We start from the raw sequence: 27,879 nt of genomic DNA, 5'->3' as shown, positions 1-27,879 counted from the left end.
TCCAACCTGTAGCTCTGCTAGCTTCCCACATGGAACAGCTGTATACAGAGGTTTCAAGTTGTTTCAAGACTTTTGGTGAATGGGGATGGTTTTCCTAAGCCTGGAGAAACTATCCAGGAATATTGCTTTGTTAAATCTTTGGCCTCACTGGACAGTACTTGCAGCAAAAGCTTGGCCCATTAATGATAATCAGGACAGTCCAAACTTGTAAAATCAGCATGGTGCTCTTTAGAGTTGAAGATGGCATTAAGAAGGGCTGCCGAAAATGTGCAAACCAATCATAAGGACGACTAATCAAAAAGGGCTGTTGGGTTGGAACTATGTGTGCTTCCCTTCAACTCTGCAGCTGACCATGTTGTCTGGGGTTGATGGAAGTTGTATTTCCAAACATGAGCATGGAACGGTGTTCGTGGAAGGTTCATGTATAGCTTTTCTTATAATATTTCCCAGATGTGGTGTAGCATTTGAATGAGGATGTTTGGACTTCGCGAGAAAATCTTAGATGAAAGAAATAATGTAATGCAGTTATTGTTACTTCAGAGCCATATGGCTTCTTGGTAAAGTGACAAGAATGATTTGGAGAACTCACCAAAAGTACTCATCATCTTCCTGTGATGAATTTTAACCTGCTCTTTACGTTCTATTTTCCATTTCAGAGGGAAGCGGGAAGAGCTACATCATTGCTCGCTGTAGTAAGCTGATCTCGCCTCATTCCCTGTCTGTGGTAGGTGAATCATGCCCAGAGCCAAACTAAACAAGGACAACTATGCATGAAAGTGCAGAGAATGTCAGGCTGACAGACTAAATGCACCAGAGAGTGACTGCCCCCAGTTCAAAGATGCTGCAATCTGTAGAGTGCCTTGTGACCATAGACAGGGGTTAGGGGGTGATTTCCTTCTCTCTCATCTCAGGTCCATACAAGAGTCATAGCACAGTCAGAAGAAGAGACAGAAAGCCAAAGAAAGGGCCAAGTGCATTCATTTTCAGGGAGGAGGCAGCTGTACTGGGATAAAGCGGAGCATGTGGAACTGAAACCCATAGAGAGAAACATGATTAATTCATGCTGGCATGGCTAGCCGTTTGCATCTGGCCAGGTAGTGGATATGGGAGGAGAATTGAGCTTGGAAACTGATTTCTTTGGTTGCAGCCACTGGGGAATGGTGGACTGCAGGGCTAGCTAGATATCTGGCTCTCTATTGTTGGGGTCAGAAAACTGTAAAAGATGGGTGGAGAAATTGGATTCTTGCTAAATTTGTGATGAGTCCAATGAGAAGAACCCCTCCTCCAATAACGCTGCGGTACACATTTTTTTCCTTGGGAAGAAGAGGAAGGCGTTTTCTATATTAGAAATGTTATAATAATAATAATAATAATAATAATAATAATAATAATAATAATAATATATTTCCCAGACAAAGCTTCCGAAACTTTTAAGTCATAAAGGAGGCAGTTTAAATTTGTTTGTAAACTTAGCTCCATATAAAAAGAGCAACACTGTCTCTCTGTTCTGTCAGAGTTATGGCACAAGTAGATAAATATTGTCCCAAAGCATCACCTGAAATGTTTGCTCCAGGTTTCTTATTCCTGTGTTAACTTTGTTGATCTTATACCCAGCTCAGCGTCCACTTCTGTGCTATTTGTCTCCAATTTTATGGAGTCTGTTATTGTTAAAGCAGTATCATCTGCATAAAGATTTATTTTGTTTATATATGCACCTATATTTCATTATCCATAATGCCTCTTCCATAGAAACAATAATAATTCTAAAACCTTTGGAAATAATACTGCTGATAGTGGACAGATTTGTCTTGTGCAAGTGAAGGAGAAGAACATTTTTGGTGATTATGTAGCTCATGGTCCAGGTTTCCAAAATACAGGAATGATCAGAGTGACTTGGCAGTATCCTATGAGACAGGATCTGTTCTCTGCTTGAGATTAGTAAGCATTAGCTGTTCTGTGGTGGCTGGGCTTTTGTTTGAAACAAGACTGAAATAAATGAGTGAAAGTAGAATGAGACTAAGGGTGGTGTTAGCATTTCAGATGATGTCAGAATATAACCTTGACAAATTACTTCTACAGACATGTAGCATGAGTAGATACCGAAAAGTCATATATTCCAAATATTCACTATTGACTCAATGGCGAAAAGGAAATTAGTGCTGGAAAAAGAACAATTCCATCCCAAACATTCCTGGAAGCCTTTTTAACCTAATGGTTAGACTGCTGATATAGCCATGCTAACTTTGAGATCTGTAGTGAGCTGTTGGAATGATGCACTTCTAGAGGCACCATTTTGTATCAAGACAAAGGGGACCATTGCAAGGGAGCTGTAATATGAACAACCAAATGGCCATTGTGGGATCTTGTGGGATCTCTTTTGCAAAGCAGGTTCACCCATTTCCAACTCCTGACCACCCAGAAATCTTGCATAATCAGTGGCCTCCTATTGAGTCTGCTTCAAGAATCTCCACAGGAAGATCTTTTAAAAAGTCTATTTAGTGCAAGGAGCTTCTCCCATAGCTGCATGACACTTCTCCCTGGCCTCTATTACTAAAAAAAACTATTAGCATAACAGGCCATTGCTGCCAACCTCATTTATCATCTGGCCCTAAAAAGATGCGATGTTCTGTGGAAAGACTAGTGGCAAATGGGAGGTCAACTTTTGTTGCAACAAGGCAGGGATCCAGATTGTCATTTTTCATGTCTTAGGAATGGCCATGGCACAAGGTCTAACTGAGCAGTACACCAAGTGCAGCTTCCTTCCTTTGGCAAATAGCTGTGGTGTGTGCGGGAAATGGAGCAATTTTCATCAGTATTGTGGCACTGAGGGGGAGAGCTAAACCTCCCTCCCTTTATGCTACAATCCCAACCTTGTTTCGTCCCCCACTTGTGGCTGCTACAAAAACAGACAGATGTGTACAATATATAGCATGGCATAGAGTTTAACTCTTAGTCTTAACTATTCAAAAAGAATCAGGAGGCTGCTTGCATCTCTAAGTCTTCAAAGTTTGGAGGAGCCCCTTGTCAATTTTTCTTTCCACTGCAAGTCTATTGCACTTGAACCCAACCAATGGCCAAAAACAGACTTCTCCAGGCTATGATGGGGAATGCTGTACGTTACAATTTCTTCAGAAAAGTCTCTTGTTACCACAGTGTTTTCCTCAGCAAATGCATATGTTACAGGCGCACACACACATGCACACACAGACATGATTTATACATTTTTAATCAGAAACTTTTGGAAACTAGCCCAACTGAATTTTCTAGCCATGGGTTTTCTGGATCTTACGCATGTGTTTACAGGAACTTTACATGCTTGCTGTGGCAAAGATCAATTTTATACTAATATACAAATAACACAGCGGCTGAATAAAATGTGCATGACTCTCCATCCTGTGTGGGGCTGGTAGCCGATTGTGCTTCCTTGGAAACTTTGTTCATGACCAACCTCTGCTTACAAACATATCAAGTCTCCAGACAGCCTCCTTCCTCTCCCACAAGTCTGCAGACTGAGCCACAACCCAGATTGGTTTTCTGCAGCTTTCCAGACAGCTGTTAGGTCAGTTAAAGATTCCAGATGTACCTGCATTTATAGCCGCTTGGTCTTGCTTAGCAAATTGCCCACTCACTCTACAAGCCTTCGGATGATGAAGTGGGAGCTGTTCTAGTAGGCATCAGGTTGCTGTGTAAGGCTGTGATCCAAGGAACCTCGGTGGGCAGGAGAAGGGGAGTCTCACTGTGTGACCCTTTTTGAACAGAAGGTGATTCTGAAAGGAACAGTTATGGTGGTAAAGTCTGTGAAGTTCTGTTTCGCCAGCAGCTCTTTGGGTCAAGCTCTTCAGATTGAGGTTTATTGAGCTTTTAAGATTGAGGCATCATGTTGCCCACAAAGTAAGTGGAGGAAAGTCTTTGGTGTATTTCATATGCCTTGACTCTTAAACATTCTTGTTCCTCTGTGTCCTCTAACTCTTCAATTAAATATTCAGATATAACAGTACTTGTTTTCTTATCATGTGTTCAGGACACATGTACCTTAGGCAGAACTTTAATGGTCACTTCACTACCTTTGGCAGTCACGATATTGTCTACCCTACTTTTCCTCACTGGCCTTTTCAAACTTCAGAGTGGATACTTTCTTCTGCAGTGTGGAAGCTTAGCAATCAAATATCACATTTAAAATATGCAATTACATTATTTCTAGAGCTGCTCATGGTGGTGGGGATTCTGCTTTATATGAGCCTAGGGAGATGAATGTTTTGAAAGGCACTTTGACTGGGCATGCCACCAAGCTCCATAAAAGCTGCTTGCTCAGTTGGCTTCAGTGTGATAAACTTTTGTTCATTTAATGAAAGTGCATTATTTTTCCTTCCCTTGGCAGAAGCTGTACGTAAGTGAGGAAATGCATCTGTTCTCAGACATCAAGTGAGTGAGAACATAAGAATATAAGAAGATAAGAAAGCCATGCTAGATCAGACCAATGGCCCATCCAGTCCAGCCATAGGGTGGCAAACCAGCTGCTCACAGGACCCCTCAAGCAGGATGGGTGGAAGACTTCTGCCTGCCCAGACTCCTCAGAGCCCGGTGAGGCAGGCAAGCCAGCTCTGTAATAGAGGTAGCACATAGCCAGGAAGAGTAGTAGCCATTGATACGTAGCCTTCTCCTCCATGACTTTGACCACACCAGGAAGAGCAAGACTCTCTGGAGAAGACAATCGTATTAGCTTAAGTTGAAGGCAGAAGAAGAAAAGGAAGGCCAAACATGAGATGGCCTGGCTCTGTGAAAGAAGCCACAACCTTGACTTGTAAGCTACCTTGGGTTCCTCACAAAGGGAGAAAAACATGGGTTATCAATGTAATGGGAGGAAGAGGAGGAGGACAACAAGAAGAGACAGCAGTGGAAGAGTGGCCATGTTTTCTGATGACAGAAAAGTATTGGCTGCTGTTGTTACGTGCTGCTGAGTCATCTTGACCTATGGTGACCCTATGAATGAATGCCTCCCAAAATGTCTTGTCCTCCACAGCCCTGCTCAGCTCTTGCAAACTCAAGGCTTTATGGAGTCAATCCATTGCATATTTGGTCTTCTTCCTCTTCAAGCAAATAAGTTTCTGACCTCTGGCTTAAGCCAGCAGCACAGAGCTCTGAGCTATCAATGGTAGGAACTAAAACTTCAGCAATTCTGCTGCAGACACTCACAGCCATTGCTCTAACAGCCCAGAAAGGGCTTTGTCTCCATATGGACCTTTGAGGCAGATATGATGTATCTGGGACTCTGGGTGAGAAGCGCACTCTCTGAGGTTTAAATGTCTGTGGGTTGGCTACCAGTCTAGTTTATGTCACCCCTCTAATGAGATAGGATGTGAGAAAAGGACACAAATTGGTGTTACATTCTATGCAAGGATGAGGATGTATTCCAGCTCCACTAGCAAATACAGAGAAGTCGTAGCATGGACAGAAACCCAGAGGAACAAGGAAGAGCCCCGTCTTCCCTTCATTTGTTGCTTATGTGAATACAGGAGGCTGCCTTATCCTGACTCAGACCATTGGTCCATCTAGTGTAAGTCACTCTCTTGGAAGAATTCTTAATGATCTGGGCTTAATGATCTGGTATCCATGGTGATACTTAGCCCTCCTCTACCCATGGGTTGAGATCATTTTATATGGGTAGGTGTTGTCTCATGCTATGCTTTTAAGGAGAGAGTGGATCACTTTCAACTGACTATCCCAGGTGAAGAAATTTATTCTGTATTTTGAAGTCTAGAAGTTCTGGTCCTCAGCATCTCAGGGAATATGTTGTTACAACAGAATTCTGTCTCAATGGCATTGGCATGTATTCAAACACATTCAGAAGAAATGAACAAATCCTTTTTAGGCAGGACTCTTATCTTAATGGTTTAAATGACTGATGTTGCTCCAGAAGTAGATTCCCTTTAATGAGTGCGCTCATTAGTTCTCTTGTTAGACCTTCAACAGAACTTGTTATACCTTACCCATGTCTTCCTGCCTCTGGTAATCCTGTTACTGGTAACTAGAGTTCCATTTGAATGAATTGGTATCGACATTGTGAGTCCTTTGTACCACCAAGGGACACATGCATAACATCTGTCAACTACATCAGATTTGATGCTATTCAGTTGTGAAAGACTGGAGTTCCCATGCTAATCCTAGAGGAATTGATATGGCTTTTTATTGCTGTGGCTAATCAAAGTGTAGATAATATGGAATAATTTCTGAGTTTGTGCATTCCTGTAGTAGGGTTAGTGTGGAAGAAATTACATCTGAGGTGCATTTCCTTCATCTCCAGTCACAGTGGCCAAAGTGGTCTTCTCAAGGTAAGCATGGCAAGGGCCTTGCTACACAAGGATTAGAGTTTCTGGCAGCCAGAAATGAAACACCACTTTATGAAGCAGAACACATCTGCACAAGTCCTAACATTAACCTGTGTGGTCATTGTGCTTGGATAGTACTGCAGTTTTCATCATTGTTTTTAATAAAACATGTATCATTCTTGACACAGGTGGTGTTCTATTTCCCTAAGCATCCTCAAACTGAAAGTAGACTGCTTAGCTGGACCAGGCCCCTGAAGTCAGAATAATTGGTGTAGTCAGCAAGTTATTTTGGTAGACCTAACCATATATCTGCAAAGAAAGCTTTGAGGCTGGAAGCAAGGATTCATGGATGGCTGGTGACATTGGCATGGAGTCCCGTGGCAAGAATTTTGGGCCAAGTTGCCCTACTGGTGTGTTGGGATGCAGCTCTGCAGGAAAAGTAATCATTCCTTGCTGCTCTAGAGCAATGCATGCCAGAGCCGGGAGCTGACAAGCAGAAGTCCGCAACAGCAAGGGTGGAAAGGATATTCCCAACTGTTCTGCAAATATTGTGAGATGTTAACTAGAAGCAGGAAAGTGTTAGCAAGACTCTAATGAGCTATGGGCAGTTAAAGAATGCACTGTCTGTTACTGGAGGCATTGAAGAGTGATGAAAAGAGTAAGTAGCTGAAAGAAAACGAAGCAGAGAACCTGGCCGTTAAGGTGGCGAAGACAAAGAGAAAGAAGTGCTATGGTAGGCTATGGCAAATGCTTAAGGTTGGGGCACTGACCACCCAGCCTCTCTGAGACCCTGGTAAATGGGACAGTGGTAGCTAGAAATCTTCTTCAGAAGAGAAATTGACTGATGGGGAGGGGAAAATCAACTGCAGGAGTCAGATCTGCAGGTTCATGCACTGATTAAGAACAAGACAAAGGGGACCTCTGGACTGCAGAATCCCCAAGCTGTATGCCGACTGGGGATTGCAAATTTGGCCAAGCAGCTACCTGGAGTGCCTCACTCATATGTTTATGGGATCAGGGAGCAAACAGTGAGCTTCTGAGCTCAGAAGAGCTGCACAAGATGGGGATGCTGTCTAGAAATCCCAGCCAGTCAGATTCTGTGGCACATAGTTTAGCACACTATGACGACGTTGACGGAATGTGTTTTGGTTGCTGTGCAAACTCAGTACCCTGATGCGACGGATTGGAAGGAGGAAACAGCACAGCCGTGGCATGATGCAGTGGAGGCTCAGCAGTTGCTGCAGTGCATGGCCCCCCAGTGTGCAGTGTATTCTGGCCAATGTCATGTGCCAGACCAAGGGGCTTTTACAGTTGGTATGAGAACCAGGCCTGTGCGCAATGGGCCCCCACACTGAAGAGGGGCTTTGCTTGTTTCACTTTGTCCTTTCCAAGGCCAGGCCATGTGGTAAGTGATTCTTTTGCTTGGGCAGCTCAGAGATACTGGAGAAAAGCAGGCACAAGCCACGACTGCTGAACAAGGGAAGGGGAGTCTGGCAAGAGCAAGATATCCCAAAGAGAGATGTTCTGGGCTTTGATCTGGGAAGGAATCCCTGTAGAGCAAATTAATGAGAAACCTTCTGCTGTGTTGTTTGACTGTTGGCAAGTGTCAAAAAGAATTGAAAAACACAAGCCCACAGCCCAAATGCATAAAGAAATTTTGACTGCACCGCTAGAGTCTTTGTATGAGGGAGAAGAGGTTGAGATTCCAATTCTACAGCCTCCCAAGTTAAACCATGACTTGGTGGCTTGGAAAACACCCCAGCCAATATAGGGATGGGGCCCAATCCTTCTAATAGGCTGAATGAAGATGACGGCCTCAGAAGACCAGATGTTTTGCTGAGAAATAATGCCACAGTTTTAAAGACAATATCATGCTAGAGTATATTTATATACAGATTCTTGGGTTGTAGCCACTGAATCTATGGCTTGGGCTTGAAGCAGTCAACCAAAGATGGGAAGATTTAAGACAGAGAGTTCTTGAACTTTGAGATGTGGGATAAATTGCTTTCTTTAACACAGCAGGTTACTATGAATTTATATGCCAGCACACCTAAGCTCAATTTGACAGCCTGAATGAAGAAGCAGGCAGGCAGGCAGACAATGAAATGCACAGATGGCCCATGAGTGCAGAAGTGGTCCCAAGTGCTTTTCCATGCAGACTTTGAATTTAACAGTTGCTCTTGTGTGTAAAAGAAACTCCCCCTTTGAACCAACACACTGCCCTAGTCAAAATTCATACCTAGATGCTCATAAGGCACAAGAACAAGCATTGTGTGTAGGACAAAAAATGATTTTTTTTACTTAAACCATTGTGTATACACTGTTTGATCAGTATGCTCAATAATCTTGTTTTCCCCCCTTTAGTGAAGGTTTGCGTGCTTGTGTATGCATCTATGGCCCCTGCCATATGAAAGTGTGAGTCTCTGGCCTTTCCTGGTCTTAGAGCACCTGTCCTGCATTTCAGCCACACCAGTTGTCCTCTGTTCCACGCAGAAGCTACAACAGCAGATTTGCCTCTGCAGAGAGGGAGATGCAGTCTTTTGCTGTGTGATGGGCAATGGAGAGTGGGTGTGGACTGAGAACTGCTTGCACCATGATGTATTGGTGAATGTGTATTATGCATACATTGGAATTGCCTGCATTGTGAGTCCAAGATTACAACTGCAGTTTAACCTTGTATGTTGAGCAGTGAGTACTGTGCCAGAATGAAGAACACATGTTGAACCGAATGTTTTGATGGGAGTCAGAGATAGAATGAATTGAATTCTGAAAGTAGCTAAGCAAAAGCTAAAAGTAGCTAAATCCACACTGAAAGTTATTGATGGGACTTGCTTGCGGACTGGAGTGATTTTAGAATTGGGATTTTTGTAGTATATATTATATTGTAGTATAATTTATGGTTTAATCTTTATAGTTTTATATTATGGTTTTCTTTTTAGCTTTGTATTGTACTCAGCATATAAGCTTTGTAACGTATATTGTTTATAGTTATTTCCAAAGTTGCTTATGAAAACCTGTAAAGTTCAAGGAGTGGCGTGCATTGTTCAGGCTTTACCTGGAAGAATGATGAGGAGGTTATTGAGGTTCAATACACAGCATAGAGAACTTTTCCAGTGTCCAAAAGCCAAAACAGTTTTTTAGAAGCATATTAAGAACAGCAGTGATAATGGCCTTGAAGCTGCCTCCCCCAATCTTTCTGTAGATAAGACATGCCTTTGCAATGAAAACAAAGTTGTTTACCTTACTGAAACAGCTTTGTTCCCCAGAAAGCGGCCAGGATGGGGTGTGGGGGCTTGGTGCAGGTCAACCTCTGCAATAGTGGGAGAGAAGAACTATATGGAATCCATGGCAAGAGGCATTGTTTGCCATTCCCAGCCTGGGGTGAAGAATTGATGTGTCACTCACTCAGTCACCTTTGGAAGCCTACAGTGCACCTCTGGCCTATTCAAGGAACCAATAGGCTGGAGAAGGAGGATGCAAGCTTCTTATTTTGCTTGATTATTGATCATCTTCATACATCTTCCATCACTGTATTCAATGACCTGTATATCATCTTTAGCACATGGGGTTTGTATCTTCCTAAGTATCCTGACATCTAAAGTGATATGCCTTGACTGGACTAGGCCCCCAAGGACAAAACAAATGTGTTGACATCGACATTTTTCTGAAAAATATTAGACCATTTTCATGTTCAGTGTTTTTTTGAAAAGTGAATTTGCAAATGTATTTATTTTTAAGGCGGTGTTCATTAAAGCAGGGTTGGGTTTACTTAAAACAAGACAGTTTAATGCAGCATGAAAGGGCGGTTCAAATCACTGATAATTTGTATATTTTTTCAATAAATGTGCTAATTGGTTGCTACAACAGTGAGTTCGTATGAGCTTGCAACTAAACCACTGTTATTCTGACCAGCATAATTTGAAACCTCTGGTCATGCAGAGGCTGTGCCTTTTGCACTACAAAATTTGAATCTCTCCAGAGGTAGTAGATAAGTAATTGTGAGTTCAAATATTTCTCTTTGGCTTGGTGCCCATGCAAGGACACTAAGAGGGTTTTTCCAAAGGACTGGCTCCCAGGAGCAAGCATTAGTACTTAGTGGTTAGCATATTTCTCTGTTGGATGAAATGAGATGTGAGCTAAAATTTTCAATTGCATGGCAGCCTAGGTATACCTAGTTTGTGTAATCATCATCATCATCATCATCATCATCATCACAATACACATAACATTACCCTTATTATGGTTGTCCTCAAAAGTCAAATGTGTGTGCTGCTGGTTCATTCTTTTTCACAGAAAGGGAGGTTTAACTTACTGGGAGGGTTCACAGGACACATTAAGCCCCTTATGCATTTTAACCATGGTGGTTAGAAATCCTCTGTGCCTGCAGCGGTTGCTGTGTTCCTCTCCTTCCTCCATCCTCCTCCCCTTCAACCTCCTGCAGTATTCTAGAGGACATTGCAAGAGCATCAAGATGTCTCCTGAGCTGCAGCAAGCCTTCACTGCTGGCCACTGCTTGACTAAGAAAGAAAAGCAAAGCAAAGCAAGACTGCAAAAGCCACTATTGCTCCCAAGGATGACCAGAAGTCTCCTGAGGCATCACTGTGCGATTGCCTCCTGTGGTCTGCCTGGGATTTATTTTATTTTTCAATTTATATCCTGCCTTTCTCCTACAAAGGGCTCAAGGCAGCTTACATCATTCTCCTCCTCCATCTTATCCTCACAACAACCCTGTGAGGTAGGTTGGGCTGAGAGTCTGTGACTGGCCCAAAGTCACCCAGTTGGCTCCATGGCTGAGTGGGGACTAGAACCCAGATCGCCTGAGTCCCAGTCCCATGCTCTTAACTATTACACCTACTTTTCTTTAAAATGTATTCCCTCCCTTCTTCGCACGGAGCCAATCTGCCGAAGAATGACAACAGAGCGGTGTCCGGAATAATGCAGAGGAGGCGCCTCCGCGCACCTGCGCCGTGCTCCTCCCTGCCAAGGCGCCGCTGGTGCCTCCTCCAAAAGGGGTGCACGGCGGGCGCTGCCTCGCTCGCTTGCCCACAGCTGGTGCGGCGATCTCGCAGGCCCCCCGACGCGGAGAGCGGGTGACTGCAGCCAGGTCGGCTCCCCGGGAGACGCCGCCGCGAGCAGCTGCAGGCGGGGCGGGGCGGCCTCTTCACCTGGGAGCCCTGAGGAGACCCGGCGGAGCACGCCCCGCCCTCCTGTCCTCGGCCCCGCCTGCAGACCGTGCGGAGGGGCGGGTTGGCTCGCGCTCCTCGGGAGGCGCCCAGGCGCGAGCACCACCCGTCCGTGCCTGCAGCTCCAGTTGCCCGGCGGGCGCAAGTCAGAGGGAGCGCTCCTCCCTGCGCGAAGCCGCGGCCTGGAGAAGCGCGGCCCCCGGCGTCGCACGCAGCTTGCAGCGCAGCGCGGGGGCGCTTTCCCACGGCTTGCCGCGGCTGAGCAGCAGCACGGGCTTGGACGCCCAGGAGGAGCGGCCTCGCGCATCCCAGCTCCGGGTTCCCTGCCCCACGCTCTGGCCGAGGACGCCAGGAGCACAAGGTGGGCAGGGCATAACTGCGGCCGAACGTGCCCACTCCTGGCAGCCGCCACCCTGCTCCCCTGGGTGTTTTGGTGTGGCGTCCCCTGGGATGCTAGCTGGGGGATTGGAGGGCAGTGCTTGACCGCCCCACTGTGCCTTGGCAACTTGAAGCATCATCTGAACCCCCTCACTGTCTTGATGAAGGGTCATGCATCAAATCAGTCTTAGAAACATAGAAACTGAGCGAGTCTGAAGGGGCCTCCCAGATCATCTAGTCGGATCCTCGGCTCCAGCCATCTTCTCCAACTTGGACTCTCTAGCTAGGCTGGACTACAGCATGTTGTCCACTTACAATTCAATAGAGCAGCATGTTGCTCTATAGAATTGTAAGTGATGGGAGAGTGAAGAGGCAATCCTCGGGGACTTCCAAAACCCCCCTAGCTCATGCCAACTCGCACAGGAGGGTGCTGTCTCCTCCCTCCCTCCCTCCCTCCCTCTGGTTTACACTGGAGGGAAAACAATTTGCCAGCCTTAAACTGGCCTAGGCAAGGGGCCTGACCCTGGTGCTCTGTGGTGGCATGGAGTGTCTTTGGATCCAGCAGATCCAAAGCTGGCCACGTCTCACCCTTGAAGTAGCCTGCTGCCATTTGGAGATAGATTCATGCTCACAGAGCTTTCCATTGTTGTAACTGGGACTTCCACGGTGGAGGTGGCATATCGCCTCTTTGCTGGCACAGGGGCTTCCTCATCCCATCTTACGCTTCTTGGACTGCCATTTGAGCTGGTTCAGATTGCTCTGTTGAGCTGATATCCTGTACCAACTCTGAACTCCATTACCTCTGAGTATAGGACTGCACTTTTTGAGTACGTCTTAAATTCAGAATCCACTTTAAATCAGCTACCAGACAAGACTTTGTATGATATTGTCTTAAATCATTCATGCAATTTTACGTGCACCCAGATGATGCTGCTGTTTGTAACCTCCTGTGCTTTCCAACCACTTGTTCCATTGCTTTTTTTAAACCGGAAAACATCTGGTGAGTAGGAAAAGGCCAAATAGTTGAACAATGTCTTTTGACTGGTAGTGCTAGGAATCCTATCTTTGGAAGTAAGCCATGTTAATATAACTGAAATATTAAAAATCTAATTTGCAATGTTATTTTTAAGGTTTTAATTTCCAATTTTTACTTACTCTGGGAAAGCATGTGTGAAATTGTGTTTTGGTGAGAACTATCAAACCACTCAGTACTGTGCAAAGACTTGGAAGGTCATTAACTCATGAGTATTTACGTGAGAGTTTGCTTGTGCAGCTTGTGTGGAAAGAGGATGTAACTACAATGATAAAAGCTCCTGGATTCAGTGCAACGTGTTTCCCTGCTTGCCGTTTATTCCAGCCTCCATCTCCTTTGCCAAACACAACAGGACACTATGATTATACCAGAGATGTGATAAGCCATTCTGGAGAAGCATGATGAATTTAAGTCAATGACGGTATTTCCAGCTCGGTTCAATCCTGTTCTAAGAATGTGAGGCAAAGCCATGACTGGGCACAGAGCCCTAGATACTGAGATTTAGATAGGTTGTACTTGACCCTGCATGGAGTCCAACTTATTTTGGACAAGTTCAGGCCAATCTAGATTGGGTTGTAAATAGGAAACATGTACAATAGAAAAATACTTGGGTTTTCGCTTTCTTTTCCAGGCTAGCGCAGAAGAAACATAGCTTGTGCTTGATTGGGTATAGATTTGTATCTTACTTAAGGATCTTATTTATTTGTACATATCTGAGACAACATTGGTTATTGAGTGGATTTAAAATATAATAAATAAAATGATGTAATAAAACTCATAGTGCAAAAAGGACAATGTATAATACTTGCTTTAAAGTTTCTATATTCTTATTCTTAACCAACTTTGTAATAACTTGTATCTGGTTTATATCAGACCAGGGTTGAAAATGGAATCTTTTATGCAACTCTTAAGAGTTAATTTAAAAACTCTTTTCCTCCAGTCTCAAAGTGGCCATGCAAACCAGTTGCCATATGCAGGAAACATTTGTCCAAACTCCTTTGAAACCATTGAAAAGCAATGATCCCAGTACAGACACTTGTGGAACCCCACTTTTTACATTCTTCCAATGAGAAAAGTTATCTTTCACTCCCAGTCTCTTCTTTCTATTTTTACCAGTTACAAACCCATAAGAGAGCCTCCCTTCTTATTCCATGCTTGCTAAATTTGCTCAGGAGCCTTTGGCAAGGGATTTGAAAGCTCTTTGGAAGCCCAAGTAAACAATGTCTACTGGATTTCCTTTGTCCATATGTTTAAGGTTATTGTAACCCTAACCCTAACTCTCAAAGAAGTACTAGAATAATGAGGCAGGACTTTCCCTTGCAGAAGCCAGGTTGGTTGTTTTTCAGCAGGGCTTGTCCTTCTGTGTGCTTACTGATTCTATCTTTAATAATGCTGTCAACCATTTTGAAGCCAGAGCAGATGATAAACTAACCAGTCTGTAATTTCCCAAATCCCACCCCCACCCCGGATCTCTTTTTAAAAATTGGTGTTACATTGACCATTCTCCAGTCTCCTGTTATAGAGGCTGATCGCAGGGACATGCCACATTGTTTTGTAAGAAAGCAATCAATTCCATATGTCAGCTCTTTAAGAACCCTAGGATGGAAGCCACCTGGACCCAAGGAATTATTAATATTCAGTTTGCCAATGCTGAGAATGTCCTCTTTTGTCACTACTATCTGCCTTAATTCTTCAAACACCCTGACAGTTCAGGAACAGGTATCTGTGTTGTACTCTTTGCTGTGAAGACAGATGAAAAGAATTCAGCTTCTCTGCAATATCCTATTGGGATGATTTTGATAAGTTGTTTGTTTGGAATTCCAAAAGGCTTTTGGCAAAATTCCCTCACCAAAAGCTCATTCATGAAATTAGAAGAGAGGTCTTCTTATAGATTGGTAACGGGTTAAAAATCAGAAAGCAGAGAGTAAGAATACATGGTAAATTTTCCATTCTCAGTACATGGTAAATCTACTTATGTGTGAAGTGAAACATGTTGGGGCAAAAATGCCTGACTTCAAATATAAGCCGATACGATCTGTTGATCATTAGTGGTGATTCACCAAGAAAGACATTTTGGGGTTGCGGTAGACAGCTTGATGGAAATGTCAGCCCCACGTGAGGGATTGAGCAACAGAGGAGGCAGCACAGAACTCCTCCCTTCCTGTCCAGTACTGAGTGAGGAGGGAGAGGAGCCATGCTTCGCTTGGCCTTTTCTGGAGGAGGCTGAGCAGTGTGTGGTCCACCGTTGGGTGGCTGAGGTGCTGACATGGTCAGCAGCAGTGCCAATAGTCCTCATAGCAGCCAGCAAGGCCCACTTGTGAAGCTGGGTGAGGGCTCTCAGGGGTCCCCACTCCCCTCAGGGCTCCTGTTGTGTCATCTGGATAGCTGTAAGAGGACTGTGTGGGGAGAAGGACCTCAGGATCCCTGCTGTGCCCAGTTACTTGATGGACACTTCAGGTGTCTCAGTCTAACTAGTTGCATGTTGTGACAAAGCCCCCCAGAATCCATCCCTCTTCGGTTCATGGCCTTCCACTTGTGCTTGGAAAGTGAAGTGAGCCAAGAGGAGGCCTGTGAGTGCTGGCGGAGCTCCGCTTGCACAATTGGCAACCATCGGTGTCGTGCTCTGTGTGTACAAAAGCTGCAAGTCACGTGCAGAAGAGGGATTTTGATTGTGCAGTGGCCACTCAGGGCTCGATTCCGGGCAAGCGCTGTGCCCACAGTGGTGTCAGGAAGTCAGATGCTCAGCTGCAAGAAAGTGGGCTGGAGTCTGGGGAGCTGAGCCCAGGGCACTGGATGACTTTCCACCCCCAGAATGAATTCCTCATGCATCCCTGTGTTGCTCCGATCAGTGGGACTCTCTTCTAGCTTTAGATTTTTCTACAGTGTTGGTATAAAACTGAGGAGCCAGTAAAGGCACATGGTTGGGACCTGTTCTGGAAAGTGGTAGCCATTTTGGGGAAAGTACATGTCTTTCCTCACCTCCAGTCCCGGGAAAGGGATAAGGCAATCAAAGTCCCTTTGACCTGGTTCACAGGACATGACTGCCTGTTGTGGTTTAATTTACCTCCAGGAAGCTGTGGCAGTTCTCAGCTGCCATATTGAATATACAACCCCCAACTGTGGGTTGCTGTTGGATAGTCATGACATGCAAATATGTCTCCTGGAGTTACTTGAGAGCTAAACAACTCACACAGGACACGGAATAATCAATTCAAGTTGTGACAACCCAGATTCAGGCTGGACCTCAGGAAAAGCTTCCTCACTGTCAAAGCAATACAACAGTGGAACCAGCTGCCTAGAGAGGTGGTGGGCTCTCCCAACTAGAGACATTCAAAAAGAAACTGGACAGCCATCTGAGTGGGATGGTGTAACGTGGTGTCCTGCAACAGCAGGGAGTTTGATTCAATGGCCTTCATGGTCCCTTCCAACTCTACTATTCTATGATTCAATGATAACCTTACAACAGATCATGGGTTATGCAAAGGTTATTTAGCCCTTAAATAACCCTCACCAGCCTGGTTTGCACAACCTGACATGCAACAGCAACTCTAAGAGTTTGTATACTCATAATGGTTGCTAGCATGTACTGCAGCTCCTCAAGAGCAAATTGACCCATGGTGAGCTGTCTTGGTGTGGAAACTGGGTTGTTATGTGACAGATGGTAAAGTTTGAGGGGGAAATAAGGCCACAGGATAGTTTAAGCCTCTGGGCAAATTCCTGGATTCTGGCTAGAGATCTGACATGGGATGTTTGGCTATTTATTCTAATATTTAAGCTGTGCCAACCTATGCTCAACCTGTATATTTTTCAATAAACAGACACATTCCGAAATGTCAGCAAGCTTCTGTTGACTTACTCCCAAAACATAACCAAACATGAGTAAATGAAACCAAATCCCCACAGCTTCTCACCACCTGGGAGGAGCACAACAATGTAGTACAGATAAAGGCGACAGTGACACATGCTAGATCTTCCCATTGTTGCTGCAAAAACTCCAAAAGGGGTGAGGTGGGACTGAGTCATCCAACGTCTGGAAATATGCAAGAAAAATAATCTAATCTCACTGTAAACGTGCCTCCTGGTCATGCACCATCTGCTCTGAAGTGGAGAGAAGGAGAAAGGAAGTTCTCTGAAAGAGAGTTTCGTGATTTCCTTTGTCTCTAACACAAACCACCCTTCAAAGCCTAATTTGAATGTCTACAACCACCTCCTACATTTCCATGCAAGACTCTGATCCATGACTGCAGCATTAATCAAGGGTGCTGCAGACAGGGCTTCTGTGCTTCCGATCCAAGGGCACTGTGCAGCTACTCCATCCCTTAAAGGCACAAACCTTTAGACAGAAAATGGCCTACCGTTACAATGGCTGGCTGGGGCATGCTGGGAACTGTAGTCCTTTTTTTGTGTCTAAGCATGCAGAGCATTCTGCCCTAATTTCTTTTCTTGTAAGAAGAAGGTGGTTGGGCCACTAGAGAAACACGGGAATGGCAGGGGTGGCATCTACTGCCTCAACTCAGATTCTAAGTTTAAGACATGGGGTGCAGGATGAGTGCATCAGCAGGATACACCCCGAATCAGCCTTCCCTCTCTGCACATTTGCTTTTTTCCTGGTGGAGATTCCAAAAGCTTAAGTTAGCATTTTTATTTAGTTGGCCTCTCATTCCATTTCTAATAGGGGTGTTAGCATTCTCCTTTCCTATGCCAGAAGAATTAGCAATAGAAAAATGTTCCAAGAACAAGCCATGTCCTGCTTTTGTTTTGACAATGGCTAATTGCATAAAATCACTACTTTGAATTTTAGGACTTATCTCAGCAAGATCCAGCTCTCAGTTATCCATGCGTTTTGCATGATTCCTCCAAAATGAGTTCAGTGGGCTCAGTAGAACTTGCACTCTGGTAAGAGTGCTTGCACTTTTAGTCTTAGCCTTTGGGCTTACCAAAGTGTTTCCATTGATTAGAACAGGCAATTATATACTTATTCTGCTGCCATATAGTCTGAAGTGCCTGATCCTGCCGAATCTCAAGAAGCTAAGTGGGGTCAGATCTGGTTAGTATTTGGATGGGAGACTTGAGTCCTGCATTGAGCAGGACCTGATGGCCTTCCAGGCCCCTAACCTTAACCGCTTCCAGCTATGCTATGCTATGCTGTGCTGTGCTCCCCAGATCTCTAAAAGAGGTGATACAATTTGTAGCTACAATTCATGGCACAATTTACTTTAAAAGAGTAAGAGTCGAGGAGACTTCAAAGGTGCACAGAAAATTCCTGACTCAGGCTCAGTTCTTTCAAAGTGAAACCAGTACTAATTCTACTTTCAGGATTTCAGACTTGCTTGGAATGAATACTCGGGTTCAGTGGAAATGTACAATCAAGCACTCAACAGTATATTTGCAGCAACAGAAATGCCTAACACAACAGTGCTGAAAGGTAACAGTTGTCTAAGACTGGTTCTACAGATCAGAGCATGTGCAGAGTGTTTTATGGCCTTGCAGTCACCTTCACATGAGAGGGAGAGGAATGTGACCTTGGATGAGTGATATGTTAGAACAATAGAAGCGCAAAGGGAAAATATAAAAACATTGAGAAACATTGGAAAAACATCATGACGCACCAAGAGCTTGCATGACAGACAACAATTAAAACAAACAGGATTTACAGAATTTAACAGGTTGCTTTTTACAGTCCAAAGTAGGAAATTGCAGGAAGACAATGATAAGCTGGCCCAGTACTTGAATAGTCAAACTAGTTGCATTATATCATGCCCTGCCTGTGCTGTACATTTGGGAGCGAGTTGCCAGGGGGTGAATCCTGGTATATCAGATGTGGCACGCCTTTTCCCACAGAAGGAACCTGAATGGAAAAACCCTACAGATTGTGTGGGGTGGGATGTGGGGGGAGAAAACTGGTAGTTTTCTATATTCTAAAGTATAGAATTTATAACTTTTATTAGGGCAACTCCAACACAATTTATTCTACACTTCACACTAAAACCTGACCAGGTCTAGAGTCTAAGCCAGCCTTCCCCAATCTGGTGGCCTTCAGAAGCATTTGGACTACAACTCCCAGAATTCCCACCCAGCAGGGCCATTGACTGGGAATTCTGGGTGTTGCAGTTCAAATGTGTTTGGAAGGCACAAGGCTGGGAAAGACTGGTCTAGGCCAGGCAGTTTAATTAACAATTGAACTACATGATTGAATGAGTTAACAATGCAAAGCCTCCACACTGAGGAGCAATGTCTTGAGACTTCATGGCCTCCATGACATCCATGAGGCTGGCTCCATGGCAGAGTTCTCACTTCACAACAAGCAACCCTGCATTATTTCCATCCTGCGTGGCTTTTTGTGTGGATATGCCTGAAAGACGATCAGGCTTATCATGATAACTCCCCTCCCTGCTGCTATTTTCATCCTCCAGACAGTATCCCAGGAGACAGTACAGGTGTAATGAGGCTTCCCACCTTGACAGACGTGATGGCAAGCCGAGTTGGGCTCATTGCAGCTGTTGAGCAGTGTCTGCCTGCTAACAGCTGATGTTCTGAAGCACAGTAGAGAAGGACCTGGTCAGGCACCCTCCCCTCCTGCCACAAAATGACCACATTCGGGGGAGAATCAGCTGTGCGCCCTCCACCAGGAAGCCCCTCCTGCATTCAGTGATGGGCTGGATGAGGGCCAACAAACAAGCTGAATCCTGGCAAGAAGAACGTTATGTGGGTGAGTGGATTCCAAGCGCATGTTTCTTACTTGTTCAGGATGGGGTTGCACCCTACCATGAAAAAAATGACCCATCTTTTGGGGGTATTCCTAGATCCATCACTGGAGTCCCGAGTGACTGCAGTGGCTCAGAGTACCTTTTATCATCTCTGATGGGATCCACCAGCTACGGCTTCTCCTGATCAGGGAGAGCATTGCCACAATGATACTGGCGCCAGTAACCTCAAGATTGGATCACAGCAACCTGCTGTATGTGGAGGTCTCCTTAACTCCACTGTGGAAGCGAGAGTTAATGCAGAATGCATCATCTCAGCTGTTGCTGGGAGTTGCCCCCTTGCAGCATGCAACCCCTGTGATGAAGGAAGCACACTGGCTACCAATGTGGTACTGGGCCAGGTTTAAGATTTAGTCTTAGTGTATAAAGCCTGAACAACTTAGGACCAGGTTACTTGAGAGAAACCTGCTTTACCAACCTGCCTGGTCACTGAGGTCATCTGAGGAAACTCCGCTGGTGGTTCCACATGGATCCATGTTCTGACTGGAGAAGGAGAAGACCCTTCATTGTGGCAGTTCCATTTCTCTGGAATTTCTGATTCAGGAGGCCAGGCAGGCACCAGCACAGTGCTGTTTTTGGCAGCTGCTAAGGTCAGCTTTATTCTGGGAAGCCTTTTCTTGCTGACCATTTACAGTCTTAATGTTATTTTTTTAAAAATATTTTTAATGCAATGTTTTTATTCGTTTCCTGTTTTAACCTTATATTGTTCACTACTTTGGCATCAGTTCAGATGTAAAGTAGTATACAAATGGTATAAATAAATATTGAAACATTTTAAACATTGACCTTTCCTACACATTCCCAACCCTATAAAAAAACCTTAAAACTTGAAGCCTATGATTGCATGCATTGTGTTTGTTTAGTATAAAACATAAACTATTTATGCAAATGTAAATCACTTGGAAAGGAAATGCTATAACATTAATTATTAAGACATCTCAGTTTGGAGGGAATGGTCTATATAGCCATAGATAACAGGCAAGTCATAGGAAGCTGGGGGTTGCACATGTCTTGCAGTTCTTGTTTTCCACGTTCCACCAGTTTACACACCTTTCCTAGGTGGGAAATGGGAATTGTCTATATTGGACGATAAGGAAAAGTTCAGATAAAGTTGCCAAAAAGCAGCAAATGCATCATCAAAACAAGGACAAAAATGGATATGGATTTGTATACTATCTGTATAGGTTAGTTCATATGCATAGATGCAAATTTAGAAATAATCATCTTAATTTAAATAGAAAAACAACACACTGTACCATCTGGGGGAAGACAGTAACCAGATGATCTCAGTCTGATGTCCATATGCTAAACTGGGGTTGAGTTGCAGTTTCTGGTGTTCCAGATATTTTGGCATACAACTCCCAATAGTCTTATCCAGCAGAGCCAATGGTGGGGGATGATGGAAATTGTAACCCAAATATCTGAAGGTCCCTATGTTGTCCACCCTTGCACTGTTTGTAAACTGGTCTTGGACTAAAGAGCCCTTCAAACAGAGGAGTGCCATCTGCAAAATAGGACACATTGCCACCCCAGTTGTGCTTCCTGTTTCCACTGCACTTCACACCATTTGAAGCAACTGGTATTTTGCAGCAAAGATTCCCCCTCCCCCAATACAGCATCAATTTAAAAGTACCATTTAAAAGTTCTGTATCGATGTACAAGCTGGATTCTAAAGCTTTCTTAAAGCCTGAAGATGGTCCTTCTGCGACTGTCATTGTGGACTGTCAACCACACATCCTTCCTAGTGTATCACAGTCAGCAACCACCATGTTTTGACATGAAGAAAACTGACCTTGTATTTAGCATGCATGCATTATAGATGCAAACGTGCACTATATCTACTATGCACAGCTTTGTCATTGAGCCGTGGTCAGCCAATGTCCTGATATTTCAAAATATACTTGGTACCACCCTGTGTTGAGAAACTCGGAGGAAATCCCTGCTTCATGCTAGTCAGTGAAGCTTTGTGTCTCATCCATTCTGTTTGGCCCTTCCAGAACAGAATAAAGCTGACACAGCTGGAAGCATTCTCATCATATAATGCATTGCAGATGTGGAGTCACATGCTAGAGTTTCATGCATGTGTTTCTGCAGGATTCCCTCTGGATAGACTTACAGATGGATGAATGGCACCCCACTGTCTTGGAACTGTTGCCATCATCAGCTTCATCTGTTACAGCTAGCCAGGTGATGCACTGGGGGAGGTCTGTCTGTCTGTCGGCCCCTGGGCTGAATAATTTGTTTGTTGGTAATAAAATATATATCCCATAATTTCCTCTCCAAATGGAGATATTCAAAGCTGCTAACAAAAGCAGGCCAATTTTTAAAATGCTCAATTAAAATGCAATAATATTGTGAAACAAAACACAGCATTGAAACAAAATAAAAGAGTTGACACACACACACACACACACACACACACACACACACACATAATCTAACCAGCAGTAGGCAAAAGCCTGTTGAAAAAAGATTATCTTCAGACTTCAGTGAAACCTGGAATTAACCCTACTTCTGCCATGAATAAGAAAGAAGTCATAGCTGGCACCTAAAGATAGAATTCTAAGCACATCCTTCCATATTTGTAGACTTTATTTTAGTCATTGGACTTGTTACCGTGATCCTTTGGAAAAATTGACCTGGGGCATATATGGGAATGTGTGTGTGTGTGCGCACATACAAATAATGACTGTAACCTGACAGGAATATAGTACATCTCAGTATCGTGAGGAAGAGTGTGACCAAATGACCCCATGGCTGCTCAGCCTGCTCTTGATGGGTCCCTGTGAAGGGGTTCCAATGTTCCCCTTCTTCTGGTTCTTTATCTTAAACAGAGCATGGACTGAGTATCCTTCCACATAGAAGAACTATAAGCCATCCTGAGACCCACTGGATACTGGACAGGGTAAAAAGTTACCCAGACAGACAGACAGACAGACAGAAGATGTCTTCAAACACAAGACTGTTTTTTGTGAAGTAGGATACCTGGCCACCCAGGAAAGGAACATTTCTGTCTTGCCAACCTGCGCAATTAGGCATTTCTTGGGACATCACACGGTCTTCATGACCACATTCCCCAGATGTGGGGCCAGTTAAGAGACCAGTGAGCAGGAAGACAGTAATATTATTGATGCCAATTCCAGACAAAAGGGGCCTGTCCTCCTCTTTCTGCGAGCTCCGAGACCCATGTGGATGTCCTAAGGTTGCCAGGGAAATGCAGCTTCTCTGAGCATGCAGAAGGTGGAATGGGGTCAGGCTATAGCTGTTGACTTTTTGCCTGGCACATGGTCATTAATATCACAATGCCACTTTCCCCATGTTTTGTGTGGGAGAAAAGCATCTGGATATTGAATACATATTTATGTAACACAATGAATCTACACAGTACTTTTTCAAAGTAAGTTCAACTAACCCATTTACAAACTCAAAATCAGACAGAAGCAAAACAATGGGAGGAAAGGAAAGAGCAGGAAAAATGTCCCATGGGTTATGCTCCTGTGGAAAATTGCATGTAAAAGTAAATTATTCAATTGTATGTCTGGTAGGAAACCCAAAAGCTGTTCAGGCAAAACTGCTGAATATCAAAAAGCTACAGATAATTTATTCATATAACTGGAGATACAGAATGCTGTATATCAGATGTCACCTATTATGAGCAGTGTGTGGAAATGATTATGGTGTGCCAGTGAAGTTTAGTAAAGGCACATCTATATTAATTGTTTTAGTGCGCAGAAGCACAGAAAGGAATGCTGTGGATCATGGGAGGACCACTTTGAAGTTTCAGGTTGCTGGGATTCTTGAAGAAAAAATGCTGGTAGATAAGGTGTGTCTTGATCCAGCAAGCCAGTTTGCATGTTCTTAAGACAGAGGGAAAATGCAGGAACACTTAGTATGGATGCGTTATGCCTTAAATTTTAAGAGATGATAGGAATGTAGTATGCTGCCTTATGCTGTCAGCCCATTGGTCCATATAATCCAGTATCATTCCCTCCGACTAGTCGTCGTTCTTTGGGGCTTCAGGCAGGGGCATTTTTCCTGCTCCACCTGGAGTTGCTGTGGATCAAACCTGGGTCTTTTTGTATGCAAAGCAGGTGCTCTGCCTTGGTGAGATGCACCTTCTCCTTGGATCCATACTAGCTCCTAAGTATGCACCTTTGCTTTGTCAATTTTAACTTGCACCATCTCCTTCCCTGCACCTTTCAAACCAAATGTCCAGAAGACTGAGGTTTTCCTGTTGCCACCAAGAACCTTTCCTATTGCTGTGATGGAATCAACCATGCAGACAGGAATGGGCAGGAGAGACAAGGCAAATTGCAATCTCAGCAGTGGCAAGATGGCACACAGCAGGAAGTGCACAATCGATTTCCACTCCCACCCTCTCGCACTGCCAACTTCACAACCCAGCCCTAACACCTCCCCTCCAAAAAAAGTGGCAGTGGAACATACCACTATGAAAAACCCAGAGATTGGTGCTGAGTTCAAAGGGATTATAAAAATAATATTGTATTTTCCCCATTCAGAGAAAAAGTGAAAGAAGCAGCTGAAGGCTATGGGACAACCACTGGATGAGGACAAAGTCATGGCAAGGTTTTGCAGACTTCTGTGGGTGAAGGATCATGAGAGCATAATGGATGCTTTGTGTGGAGAAGCCCTTAGTCATGTCCATTTGTTTTTTTCTTTTTGCTGGCTTCAGTTTTGCAAAAGAGCAGAGTGCTCCTGTTCAGGTCCACTGTGTGCAGTAAATAAGTCATTTGTCATTTTTTCCTTCCAAAGGTATTATTGCTGTTCTGCTGCAATTCCAGTTTCTGCATCTAGCAACAGGAAAGACACAAATTAAAATTCTTTGGGGAAAGAAGTCCTCTTAGTACTGAAAATGAGCTGCCATTTCATGTACAAATGGAAGGAATCTCTTCTAGTTCTTAATATAAAAAGTGCAAAGTTTAATGAAACTATATGACAGTTTCTTCAATTTATCTGCAGGAAATGCTTTTATTGAGGAGATGTCCAGCTGTGAAATGACTAGGATTGTGGAACGAACTTCAACAGTGACATGTTCATGCTGTGTAGATTTGGGTTATGAGGGGAAGAGATTAATTCAAATAAAGAGACTGCAAAAGTACTCCCACTCAAGAGAGAGACAGCAAGAATCCCTATTACAAGAAGATAATGAGGCAGAGAGGCTGTTACAAAGCAGGCTTTGGGAGTCTCTGGTCAGAAATGGGCCTCCACACCACACAGTGCCAAAACCAATAGGCAATTTATCCCATGTGGGCATCAGCCCTGTCTCCTCTGAAAATCTATCTTCGCACAGCATATGATTTTGTAAATAGCAAGTGTTATTTGTCTCTCTTAATGGAGAAGAGTTTCAAGATATTTCAAACGGGCATACTTAGAGTGCCCAAGCTATGCCCTGCTGAAATTGAGGGGCTCGTGGACTTTGCTATGCTGCCTTCAATAATCTCATAAGTACTCTGGTATCTGGATCTATGCAGATCAGATCTTCTGTCATGCACCAGGTAAGTCAAGAACAGCCAAAGCAACTTGGTTCTGTTGCCACTGTGACATCAACCTACAACAAGGAAGTTGGGATGTACAGACTGGATGGAGTAAAAGCTAAAAGTTAGGATGGGACCATCAGGTGGGAGGTTGTATGATATCCATGACCCATCATATTGACTATTCCTTTGCTAGTTTGTGGCCCAGGTCATGTGTCACAACAACTCAGGGTCGGAGCACACCATTGGATTCCTCCAGGAGGGGATAAACAACCCAGGGAAACGCCATCCTTGGGTTGTTTAACATTTTTTCAGAACCAGGACTTCTGCCTTATCTCTCCTTGACAAGTTAAGAGAAGTGACTGAGAAGCAACCCATGGGTTATTTCTCTGACTTGTCAGGTGAGAGACTAGCTACAGGTCTGGGTTTGGATAGAAAGCTAAACAAATCAGGGGTCAGCTGTCCTTGGGATGTTCAGCCACTAATGCTTGTGGGGGAAGTTGTGGGGGGATGTACCAGCATATTGCCTCCTTCACAGCAACCCACAATTTATTTATTTAATTGTAGGTTGCCATGAAATGGGAACTGGGCTTCAATATATAAGAGATGAATCAAACTGGTTTGAATAGCAAGGCTGTCAAATATATTTTATTATGTGTCTTAAAATTGTGCGCTTAGGGGTGGGTGTAGATATTTCCAATTTTAGAATTAATGGCTTGTGACAAAACCCAATAAAATTTCACATATCATTTTACAACAAAGACATAGATAACGGACCCTCCAGTTAGATTTATTTTAAAAAGCAATGTCATTATATTAAAGATTCGTCCTTTCTGAACATTTGGGCTCAGTGATAAGGGGATGGTATCATACAAATTAGCCTCCATCCTTACTTCTGCCAGTAAAAGCACCATGTTTTTGTGTTGATACTTCTACGCAGCCCTGAAAGATTGTCAGCTGAGCCAAGACAGAACTTCTTTGAGCCCCCTTTCCTACTCATGCAATATTGAAGCATGTTGCGACCCCCACTCCCAGAAGTGTTCGAAGAGGCAGCAGGGATAGAGCCATAAATATGTGGCTTGTTGCTATTGGATTGGGCAACCTCTTCCAAACAAGTCTGGGTGAGTGCCATCCGTGGCCCAGAATGCCAGTCTCTCAGCCTGTGTGCAAATGAGGCATCCTGCTGCAGTCCCTTCTCCACCCACCAACATGATGCCAGATGTTGTCTGTAGCTAGTAGGCAAAATATTATGCAATTTGTATATTAGCTTTGTAGCTCTCTCAGCCTACTTCCCTATGTAGGGCATGTACATCCTACAAATTCTTTTATGCCGTGCCAGTGTCATTGTGCAAGCAGCCCTCACGGCTTGTGCAATGGTGATTTGTGTCCGGAAGGAGACAAGGCAGCAGAGCTGACATAATGAAATTCACTCACTTCAGGGCTTACCCCAGAAAGTGCTATATCTCCCCTGTGGAAGTAGATGGTTCCACCTGGGGGGGCCACTGGTGCAGAAGGGAACTGACTGGGCAGAATGGAGTTGGTGGGGCTGGAAGTGCCTTTAGATGCTGCCTTTACATTTTTACTTTCTTTATTGTAAAAATTCTTCTTCATGATGATGTCAATTACTACTTTTTTCATCGCTAACTGTAAGAAAGCCCTGTGTACAACTGTTGCTTCCACACTCCAGTCAGAAGAGGGAGAGGCTAACCCAACCAGATATTCTTCCTATTTATCAGCAACCTGGAGAGAGCAAGCATGAGAGAGAACGTGCAGGCCTTCTCCAGTCAGAGAAAGGACAGAGCAGACAGCAGAGCTGGTGCTGACTTGGCAGCATATTAGTTTGTGTGTAAACAGTGACAGGCTGAGGAAGGTGGAGGGCAAACAGGCTTTGGGGAAGGTGTGGCTGGTGACGTCACTGTGGTTCTTGAGCACCAGTGCTGGGAACTCCTACAGCTGCAGGGAAAGGAAGTGTGCAGACGGAGTAGTATGAAGAAATGTCAGATGCATCACTGCATTCACCGGATATCCTCCTGCCTTTCTCAAATAGGAGTGCAATGTTGATATAGTCTGTGTATTCTACAGGTTCTTTGACTCAGTTACTGTGGATGGTCTGATTGAAATAGGGAGGATGATAAAATAAGGATAGATGGTATCAGGATCCAGGATATGACTCAGCCTGAGATAGTTCAGGGTAAATTTGAGCTGGCCCTGGCTCTCAGCACATCATTGGCTAAACATGGTGGCACCACCACAGCCTGTGCCAGTCAGCTTGTGATCAGGAACACTGACAGACTCGGCTTGGCTCACTTGCGTCATTTTCTAGACCGTGATAAAATCAGGACAATGACACAAACTGTCCCAGACAATGACACAAACTTCTTTAGGGTGTGGGGCTAAACCAGTCCTGTCCAGTTTTGATTCTAAAAATTCTGACCTCAACAAAGGATGGGACAGGTTTCTTTTCTATAGCAGCATCTACACAAGCTTACAGATGATCCTCAGCTTAATGGGGGATTTTCAGCTCATGGCTTTGATCCAACATATGTCTCAGCTTCAGCATCTCAAGGTGCCATCCCATCTGGAGTCTGGTGGCAGTGTTGGGGAAGCGACTGCCAAACCCTCCTTTACTGCTGTTGTGCCCTCCACGATCACCACCACACCCCCATGGCGGCCATTGCACTCCAACGCCCCTGCACCATT

The sequence above is a fragment of the Varanus komodoensis genome, unplaced genomic scaffold, assembly GCF_004798865.1.
Source record: "Varanus komodoensis strain SLA01 unplaced genomic scaffold, ASM479886v1 scaffold1, whole genome shotgun sequence".
NCBI lineage: Eukaryota > Metazoa > Chordata > Lepidosauria > Squamata > Varanidae > Varanus > Varanus komodoensis.
This window is presented reverse-complemented; position numbering follows the sequence as displayed.